Genomic DNA, 10,410 nt, shown 5'->3' on the forward strand with positions numbered 1-10,410 from the left:
GATTATGCAATGTCTTTATCATTCCTTGCCTATCGGTGTTCCATTATGCAATAATGAACTTATTGATGAGCATATAACTCCCCAAAGAATAAATACAAATAATAAAATAGAGAGATCACTACTTTTTGTGATTAAAAAATTCAAGTAAATTAATTTTCTGAGTTAGCATTTTGCAACTACTAAATTAGCAACATTCAAACATACACAGTATAGGCATGGCTGCAGCAAATCTGTTACACTCACATGTAGCTAAAAAAAAAAGGGCTTTTACTTGGTGCTGTTGCTTAAGGGAATTTATCATGAGAAAATACAGTGATAGAACCAAAAAGTGTATGAGAATATTAGTTGTCAAAATGAAAACAATTCAAACAGTAATTTGCTACAATGTGATATCAACATAGTACAGTCATGTAAGTGATTAAATATCTCAGTACAATATAATATTTTTTAAAAGCCACATGATTTTCATCTGCATAAAAATGGGCAGGCAAGCAATACTTGTCTTTGTTTTTATCTATCTATCTATCTATCTATCTATCTGTCTATCCACATTGCTAGCCATTTTGTTAAGCCATTTACTGTACAAGTAATTACAAGTGGCTACCATGAACTAGGCACTGTGCTAGGTGCCAGGGCCATGGATGTAAAAAGCCAGCTCGTGATGTAAGAAGGGAAAAGACATAGAAAGATATCTTTATTGTTCTGTTTGTTAAGTATTGAGATACCAGAAAGCAAAAGGTGCTATGGTGGTTGGCTTAGAGACTCCGGAACACAGTTAGGAACAGCTGTTATTACACTACTCTGTAATAAAGCGATGCCTCATGGCTTATTGAGAAAAAAAAGAAAAAAAAAAAGGTCAGGCACTACAAGGTAATAACTAAAGGCAAAACCTAAAATATTTGGGTGTGAATAGTAGGATTATGAATCCTTTTTCTTCGAGGACTTTTTGGTTACTGTTTTCTCAATGCTTCAACAATTTTTAAGGAGACAGAGAAGGACACGAGAGCACCTTTGCCTCCCAATGGTGAAACTTGGGTAAATAATGTAATGCTCTTTTTAGGTACTTCAAATAAAAGATGTTTGTTCACCACACAATAATTGACTGTACTTTTAAAATAGTGGGCAAAATATAAGAACTTTTCGGGTGGCTGATTACATTCAGTAAAATCTGAAAAAGGGACTCCTTATATTTTAAGAAAACTTTTGAAAATTATTTCTTTTCAGCAGCACTGAGGGTGGTACCCTTGTGCAGCTTTTTGCTGCTATTGTATATTAACATGACAGAATGTTTTCTTTTGATAGAAAACAGAACCCAGTAGAATTGAGCGCAAAGGAAAATGTGCTGAAAATTTTAAGGCTAATTAGTATTAAGATATTTGGGGGCTTTGTCACAGTGAGTACTTAATCTTTATGTACTTCTAATTGTGTTTATACACAAAGATTAAATCTATCATAGCTTTTTTCCCCATTATATTAAAATTGAAAGTACGTTTCAGATAAAAAAAATAAACTTAGGATAAAAAGTCTTATGATAAAAGAATATGTTATCTTGTTACCTTTGCAAAATCAAAACTACCAACCTCGTGCACCCTATTTCCTCCCCATCAAGAAAATCTTTGAACAAAGATGAAATCCCGTTACCCGAAAATTCATCTGAGAACTGTACGTTTCCTTTCCAACTCAGCTGAAGCCTGAGGAGTTTGCAAGGGAAGCAAGAATGCGTTCAAATGCCTCAACAGAAGTCTGACTTGGCCCCAAATCTATTTGCTTAACCACCAATGCCCGAGTGTCTCTGGGGCAAGCAAGAGCCATCTGTGGGGATGAAAGGAGGCTAATTTATAAACTTGAAAGATGTGTTTCCCCACCATCTCTCCTCTCTCCAAAAGGGAGGAAAATAAAGCAACACCAGGTTAATCTTGAGGAATGAGCGGTCACTTTAGAATTGGGCAAAAGAAATGAAAAGGAAAATCGAATGGGCCATGTCTTTTTCCTCAACATTCCATGTTAAAACATCATGGAGAAAAACTGGGGCCCTTGATTGATATGCAACCTTCAGATGAACTGTCACTGATATACTGGCCTCATTCATTCTGATAAGCCGTTGCTTGTCATAAAGTTTAATGCACGGCCCTTTATGTTCATTATGCCTTCTCTATAAAGACGTACCAATAAATATTTATAAAATTAATTTACCTCTATTTGGAGGCATTTTATAGAGTCACCTGAATAAACAGAGTCAGCAGATGCGGGTGTGGATCTTGGTTCCACTTACCACTTATGCGACCTTGGGCAAGCTCTGAGCTTCAATAGCCTAAGCTTTAAAACAAAGACGATGATCACAGAAGCTCCCTCATTAAGATAAACCTCAAGGTTCTGAATTGTCAAAATAGGCACTTCATTCTCAAAACTGGAAGGGTTTTACTATGTACCAGGCAATTTTCTATACCATAGGGATGAATCATCAGTGAGTCCCTGATCTCACAGTGTGCACGAAGAGACAAATAAAACCAATTAAGAAATTAACCTGTAATTTGACAGGCGTGATAGATGCTTCAAGGGAATGCATAGCAGCTTAAGTGACCAGTTGCGCGGGATAACTATTTTTGGCGGAGGTAGGGGTCAGGTAAGGCCCTTCTTACTAAAGTGACATTTGAACAGGAAACTCAATGAAGCAAGGGAGTGAGTCACGTGTATCTCTGGCGCCACCTGTCTGCCTAATTTCATTTAGGCAAGTTTCCACATCTGCGTGTGACACACATTTGTACAGGAAGCTGCTGTACAGAGACACAGGGGTGTGAAAGAAGCCTGGGAAGTGAAGGGGCTCGCAGGAAAATATTTAAAGAAAGAGGGAAGAAAACAGCGATAGTGAGAAAAGGAAATCTTTTGCTCTTTGGCCAACTGGAAAGGTCTCGCATGCAGCTTCTGGTGTGGATCACAAACACCCTGGCCTAGAGGATCCCAGGTGGAAGGATAGCCGGGCATCTGGGTGGGCTCCTGTGAGAAGTGGACTGCAAAGGAGGAATGGATGTTGTTTTTTTCTCAGCCTTTTATAGTGAGGCTACTGAACTTTAGACCCAGGGATAAGCTGCCCTGGAAAAGGGGAAAAGGAACCGAGTTAGGGTTAAATAGGGGTCTTGGGCTGACTATCTCTTGTTTCTCCACCTACAGTCCTTTTGAGGTGGGTGCATGGGGTATGGTTAACTTAGAAGTCTGTGTAAGAGTCAGCCCAGGTGTAGTGCACACCTAAACAAAGGACGACTTTCAGAAAACGATGACACTGAGCCCTCGGGACCAACGGCGGGAGAGATGGGTATTGCATAAGTAATTCTCTGAAAACTCTCCGAAGAACATTAGACTTAGGCAATGTAGTAAAAAATTGATTCATTGTTCTGCTAGGGCTTCACCGCCCCCCTGCCCCACCCTGCCCCATGGTAAAAGAATCAAAATTCTTATATGGCAGTTTTAAGTTCAAAGACACTGGCTTCAGGTGACAGTGCCATTTGTATAGCATGTTAACCAGTGTGTGTGAGTGCCATCGCTCGTATGCACTTGAATTACCTGCATGAAAAATCTGTTAACCCCAGATGCTTTAGAAAACAAGTTGCTCCACACTTCAGCTCCTTAGGGTTTATGTGTTGCACGGTTCAACTAGTTTCCCAGTCCATCTAGATATTTTATGTTACAATATCAGTAACTTGAAAAGCTTCTGCTTCTGCACACGTTGGTGCCTGGCTCTGGTCTGTCGACCACTTACCACAGATGTTCTGCACTCCAGCTCCACCCTTCAGCCTCTCTGAGGGCAGCCGGGCAGTAATGGACATTTCTGGGGAGACAGGACGATGTCTGGCTTGTTCACAGCTGTATCCTAATCTCTTAGCACAGGGTTCGGTTCAGAGTAGCTGCTTAATAAATATTTATTAAATGAATAAACTGACATCTGAAATCCTCTGTCTTAGACAAAGTTATCTTTCATCCTCTCCGAGAAGGATCTGGGAGGGAGAGAAGGCAGGCAGGTATTTACATGAAACGGGTGTTGATTTTTATTTCCTCCCTTTTTGATAGGATTACTGGATGGGCAGACAGAGAAAACAAAACAAAACAAAAAATTGGAGGCTTGAGGTCACTTGAAAGGCATAGTCCATTGCTATTTAGAACCATGGCCCAAAGTCATCCTGAACCTGCTGCAAATAAGGTCCATTACTCTCTGTAGAGACCAAGTCATAGGAATACACCATAGAAATTGCCTTTTTTGTTTAGTTTTAAATGGGATGTAATTCACTTATCTGGAAACTTCAGTTAGGAGGATCAGCTCGCTCCTGAATGGGGTTAAATAAATCAGATACTACTGTATATAGTTAAGCGCTGAAGTACACAGGTCAATCCACGATGCTGGAGAAGAGAGGGGAATATGCACGAGAAATCAGGGAAACAACGACTCCCACCCCAAACTCTCTACGAGCCAGGCCAGATCCGTGGGCTCTGAGGACTTTGAGGTCAAGGCCTAACCAAAGACTCTGGAGTGCTCATAGGAGGAGAGGGAGAAACGGCGGCTTTTCGATAAGTCAAGCATGTAATTCACCAAAATACCCCCTACTGCACATACTCTTCACAGCGACAGCGCACCACACACCCAGTGGCGTCGCAGCGCACAATATTCTCCCTCCTTGGTGCCTACGTGTAGACTTTTCACTTAAGGCTGGAAAACGTCACACCCCCAAGCGGGTTCCTGCCTCTCCAGGGAGCGTATGGCCTCTGCTCTCAGCTGGCCCCTCAGTGGCACACAGAGCATCAGCTTTTTCTGCTCAGGAAGAGCAGCTGGTGGGTCGGGCTGAGAGGCTCTGCTCTCTACACCTCCATCCTCTGCACAAGCTCTTTACCTTTCTGGTGTGTCTGCTCCACGGGTCCACTTGCCCAGGGTCCATTTGTCCTTCAATATGTTCAATTTTCTTTGAACTGTTTCCTGATTCTCACCCTAAGCTAAATAGAACTTCTCTGTACACGCCGTCTCCTAAAACTCTCAACAGGCCTTTTACCATAGGTTCTCTCATGCAATCACTGCTTTCCATGTTTTTATCTTCTTTTAAATAGCCAACTCCTTGAAATAAGAGGCTGCATCGTTCCCTGCCATATCTCTGTGTGGGAAGGGCTCAATATACATCTATCGAGGGGATGGATAAACTTTATGTGTGCAAAGGAGGATGCCAGTAATGAGGTCCTTGACTCAGGCTGCCACTGGTAGGGATGTGGGCCAACGGACTTAATGCCCCTGCCAAGAGGAAGAGTCTGTGATGTTATGATGCTTCTGTACCAAGCAAATCTTCTTCAACTTGCTTTCTTTTAAAAGACTAGAAATTAACAGAGTCTAAATAGACCATACAATAAATTAAAAAGTACATCGGTGGTATTGTTTTGCCCTTCCTTTTCTCAGTAGACATAAACACTCCTGGGTAGGTATTGTTCTGTGTTAGGGTGGCAAGGGTCACTGGCTGATGAAGACCTAAGCCATCCTTGTATCCTAGACCTGTACACATGGCAGGTCTTTCTTCCTCAGCGGACGGCCTCTAACTTTCTACTGTGGCTGCTAACCCACCACTGGAGCTCATCTGAATCCAGCAAGCTCCCCTGGAGACTTCACGTGGTTAGAAGCAAACAGGGAACGATGACAAGAACATCTTTTCCTCTGCTTTGTGCAATTTTTATTTTTAGCATAAAGCTCTTTGTGTCTAAGGCTTTAAAAAACACCAGGTCTTGTGGCGAGTGTGTGAAAGAAAATCACTTCACAGTTTCTGGCATATCGTTGGAGACATTCAAAGAGCACTGGATGTTGAACGAAATCACAGTTTTAAACCTTCTGAGAAACTGTTATTTCCTCACTAATTCCCCTTAAGCAAAATGTTTAAGATCAGTATGGAGGTAAGAGACTACAGCTTTTTCTTCTGAGGATTACCTTTCATGGAAATGATAACATGGAAAAATTATCATTCTACAAAGTCCAATAAAAGAGCCAAATCCTCCCAGCAAATCCAGAGATACCGTTACCCTTAAATACCCTCCACTTATCAGGGGGAAAGAAAGAACACATCCTTAGATCCATTCAAATCTAAAACCGTTCTTTACTACATTGAATTTTATAAAATCCCATTGTTAAATACTTCCTCTCGGACTCCTGCCAAATGGGAGGATTACTGCTGAAACAGACAAGGAATCTGTGACCTCCCCCGCCCCCCCCATGAACATCAGGGTTCCACTCTGGCACACGTACAGATCTATTTTCTACAAAGGATGCAGCTTTTCAGAGATGTGAAGGATCTGGAATGAGAACACTGGCCCTCATCAGCCCACTTCCTCTATTGGAAGGGAGTGTCCCAGATAGGCCTCCAAAGGAAATGCTGGGCTGAAGTCACCCATGTGTAGTCAAGTAACAGTAGCCCGATGGCGGGATCGTCTCAGAAGGGATCCAGGGCGCAACAGTGGGACCCAGAGTTCACTAGGACTTTTCATAATGCAATTTTAGATAAATATTTGCACAGATGCACACACATATTTATTTGTTCTACTTCAGCGGGACTCATCCAAGTGCTGGTTTTAAAATATAAACAGTGGGAAACTGCTGTAGCAATGACTAGCAAGAGATAGCAATTATTTGCAAGAGCTGAAAAGGGTTCATCTAATAAAAAGTAGGAAGCTGTGTGGGAGAAAGAGGAGAGAAATTCTCTAGCAAGTGAGGCCGGTTGGAATTTAATAATTCACTTTGGCAATCATATTTGTTTAGTCAGCGGGCCAGCATTCTTGCTGGGCTGCACAATGCCAGGGACGGTCTTCATGTAAAACACCCAGCATGTTAAGAGAGCGACTGTTTCTAGCCAAGCTGCATAAACACTCTCACGGCAGCTGTCTTCGATATATACCATTTATTATGTATCTCTGAGACTATATGTAAATCCAGAAAGGACTCCTGTTAGTCAGAGATTAATTTGGCTGAGACGGCATCAGATTATTTGAAAGTGGGTGTGAAGCAGTATTTCAGAAGTGGCCTGTGTGTCAGCAGATAGCTATGCTCCAGTTATAGACTATAAGATAGTCTCTCCAGACTATATTTTTAACATCTCCTTAGTAATATAAACAGAGACCAGGACTTGGAAAGCCCTCTTTTTATTAAACATTGTTTTTACTCTTCAAGAATATTTTCCTCAGCACTGTTCATTGAGATTGACTTTCTTTTTCAAAGGTGAAGAGATGCAAAAGCGAAGAGGTTACAGAGTGTGTATATACTGCTATAGTACTAGGAGCAGATGAATGTAACTGGTGATCAGAATAGTATAATTAGATTACTGCAACTCCTATTATGCAAACAGCTCAAATTTATGAATAACAACTGGCCACCAGTGGAAGGTCCATAAGGGAGGAGGGGATGGAAAGAAATGGAGAGTCTAAGAACACGCAGCTACCCACGTGTCTGCGTTCATCTACCGGCACAAATATCTCTGTTTCTTTCCCGTGCTTATTTGTGAGCTCTCTCTTATGTTTGACTCTTAAACGTCATTTGATTGGTTAACACTTCACCAGGATGAACTGTGCATTCATTATCTGTGGTAACCCAGAAACCACGGACCTGGTTTTTCATGTGGCAGGTAGTCAGATACTGCCCAGATTTTTTTTTTTCCTACGGCAAATACATGATGGAAATGTTTGGAAAGAAATCCACGTATTCTTTCGGTGGAGGAGCAGAGAGGATTAGGCCTTTGGGAAGAGGGCCGTTCATGAAGAAGCACAGGTTTTCATAACTCCCTGGTCATGAGAGACTCTGGCCCTCAGTCCCAAGCTGAGTTACTTCCTCTGCACCGAAGTGCCAGGCTGTAAGCAGTCCCACCCCCGCCGGGGCAGGTCCCCGCTGAGCAGAGCCCAGGAGCGGCAGCAGTCTGCACCTCAGAGCCAGAGGGAGCCTGGCGGCCCCAGGACGAGGAGTGCCTTCCTGGTGGCACCAGGGGAGCTGGTATTTTTGGGGAGTGCACAGGAGGCAAGGGATCACCGCGGGGAAACAGCTGAGGGACACTGGCAGTGAAGGTCTGAATTTAGAGCAACAGGAGACTGAGAGATTCAAAAATCTTCCAAGTTCTACTGAACAGACCGGACCAGGGAGCTCCGGCGCTGACAGGCGTGGAGGAGGCGAGGAACTGGGTGGACGCGGCTCCCTCAGCCTTGGCCGGCTGCGGACATGCTCAACGGCCGCACCTGGAGGACTGAAAGTTAGTGTCTAGGTAGAATCGGTCGGATAATAATTTTTCTTTAATAGAAGACCCTTTTTAGAAAACGGTGGCCGGTTCTCCTCTAGCATTCCTCAGTCCTTGCTGAAGAGGGCAGCTGTGATGTAGAAAAACAGCGCCCTTCTCCGGCCCCCTGTGCCCAAGCAGCCTCTCCTCCTGCAGGCCCGCCTGACCCCAGACCTCAGAGCCTCCTGGACCAAGACCAGCTCGGGCCGCTGTGCCGTCCAAGCATCCCGGGGCCGGAGCACACACCGAGCCCCCCCGAGACAATGGCCGCACGACGGCCTCGTGGAACAGAATGTATAATTGCATTCAACAGCTGCGGAAGCTCGTTAGCCACGCCGGCAGGAATGATTCTTCCCAACGACAAAAAGAAAGAGAAACAGCAGCCTATTTAGAGATGCAGCGGGAGCCGGCCCTTGTTTTCTCGCTTTCAAGGGAAACAAAACATTTCTGCATAATAACTTCATCCTATAATTCAGCACTATTTACAAGCGGAGCTTGCCATACGCTTACAGAGATATCCTTGGTCCTCATTTCAGGACCTCCACCACGTCCCAGCGCGGCTTCTGACGGCGGGTCCCCGAGCCCCTGGGACACGTGGAGGCCGGGGAGGCGGCGGCCTGCGGCCCTGTACCCTCCTGACTCGGGGCCTGTCCCCAGACACGCAGCGCCTTACTCCTCGTCCTCGGTGTGAGCGGAACACAGCTCAGGCGCCTTCCGCAATCCTTCCAGCTTCAACCGGCTGTTCATTCTTCGGTGACGGTCAGCACTTTTTATTCTTACTTTCGGTTCCCGCCGCTTCCTGAGTGACCTTGAGCAGGTCCCTGAGCCCTGCTGTGCCTCAGTTTCCTCACCTGTAAACTTACGACAGCGCCGACCTCATGGGGCTCCTGCCAGGGTTAAACTGAGTCAGTACAAAGCACATAGAACACGCCTGGCACAAAGCACACAATAAACAAATGCCAGCCCGTAGTTCATTGTTCCTGCAGCTACTTAGGGCATCACGCACCACTGTTAATGTATTTTACATGTATGTTGTCAACTCCACCTGAATAGACATTGTTGGAGGGCACGTATTGGCATCTAGGGGCAGTTGGGTGCCTGCTTGAACCCTTTCTCTCCCTCCTCCCTCTTCTGCAGCCCTGCCCTGCCCAGACATGCAGGCAGAGGTGGCATGCTGCTGTGGCCCCGCCCAGACATGCAGGCAGAATGGGATGCTGCTGTGGCCCTGCCCAGACACACGAGCAGAGTGGGATGCTGCTGTGGCCCCGCCCAGACACACGGGCAGAGTGGGATGCTGCTGTGGCCCCGCCCAGACACACGGGCAGAGTGGGATGCTGCTGTGGCCCCGCCCAGACACACAGGTAGAGTGGGATGCTGCTGTGGCCCCGCCCAGACACACGGGCAGAGTGGGATGCTGCTGTGGCCCCGCCCAGACACACAGGTAGAGTGGGATGCTGCTGTGGCCCCGCCCAGACACACGGGCAGAGTGGGATGCTGCTGTGGCCCCGCCCAGACACACGGGCAGAGTGGGATGCTGCTGTGGCCCCGCCCAGACACACGGGCAGAGTGGGATGCTGCTGTGGCCCCGCCCAAACACACGGGCAGAGGCGGGATGGCGGGCACCGGGCTCAGCTGAAGGTGCACAAAGAAAGGGCCATAGTCTGCCCCATCGGACAAACTTTCTTCTGGATGTCCTTCCTCCCAAGAGTAAGGGGTAAGGGGTACTCTGGGAGAGGTCCCTATATTTATTTCTCTTCCATGTTGTCAGATACTGTCTTCTTCAGGATCCCTCATATATCCCACCTGGGGCTGTAGGCTGAAGGAGTGTGAAATAAATGACTCCTTAGTGCAGCCTGGCTCATTAACATTCTCTATTGGGGTTGGAGGGAACGCTCTACTTAGTGACATTATTCTGTTTGTTTTCCCTTTAATTAGCATGCACAGTTGAACAATGCGGTGGTTAGGGGCTCCATGCAGTCAAAAATCCACATGCAAGTTTGACTTCCCCCCAAAGTTAACTGCTAATAGCCTTACCTATAACGTAAACAATTAACACCCATTTTGTAGGTTACATGTATTATATACTGTATTCTTACAATAAAGTAAGCTTAGAGAAAAGAAAATGCTATTAAGAAAATCA

This window comes from Globicephala melas, chromosome 14 (assembly GCF_963455315.2).
Source record: "Globicephala melas chromosome 14, mGloMel1.2, whole genome shotgun sequence".
Taxonomy (NCBI): domain Eukaryota; kingdom Metazoa; phylum Chordata; class Mammalia; order Artiodactyla; family Delphinidae; genus Globicephala; species Globicephala melas.